This window comes from Pteropus vampyrus, unplaced genomic scaffold, assembly GCF_000151845.1.
Source record: "Pteropus vampyrus isolate Shadow unplaced genomic scaffold, Pvam_2.0 Scaffold40, whole genome shotgun sequence".
In the NCBI taxonomy this organism is placed as follows: domain Eukaryota; kingdom Metazoa; phylum Chordata; class Mammalia; order Chiroptera; family Pteropodidae; genus Pteropus; species Pteropus vampyrus.
The window spans coordinates 2,701,935-2,702,551 of NW_011888821.1; positions in this window are offsets into that span (position 1 = coordinate 2,701,935).

A 617-nucleotide genomic window follows, 5' to 3' on the forward strand; every position below is an offset into this window, starting at 1 on the left:
CTCCTGGGGGGACTCGTGGGTACCCTCCTCAGATGAGCAGGGACTGCTGTATGGAAGAAGCCCAATTTTCTGAGTTCCTCTAAGGTGACCCACCCAAGCAGACTCGCTGGCAGTGGTGGTGAGCATGGCTGGTTCTCTAGTTCACCATTGTTTCTAAATCAGTTTATACTCACAGTACATGCTGTTGTAATAATTACATGCTATGTGGACCAATGAATATTATGTAAAGTAATGTAAGGAGCCTAAAAATGAAGAGTTACTTCTTTGAAAACTCAGTTGAATGATTTGGAGAGACTCAATAGAGGCGAATTGACTTAAAGCTTTGCTTTAAATTAAACATGGATGGACCTTGAGATAATCATGCTAAGCGAAGTAACCCAGACCGAAAAAGTTGAAAATCACATGATATCACTTATATGTGGGATATAAACCTAAAAGCAACCAATGAGCAAGACAAACAAACAGAGACTCATGGACATGGACTATAGACTAGTGGTTACCAGAAGGTAGGGGGAGGGGGGAGGGGGGAGGTAGACGGTATAAAGGGGGTCAAATATGTGGTGACAGAAAGAAATCTAACTGTGGGAGGTGAACACTTATTGGATGAAACCTATTGG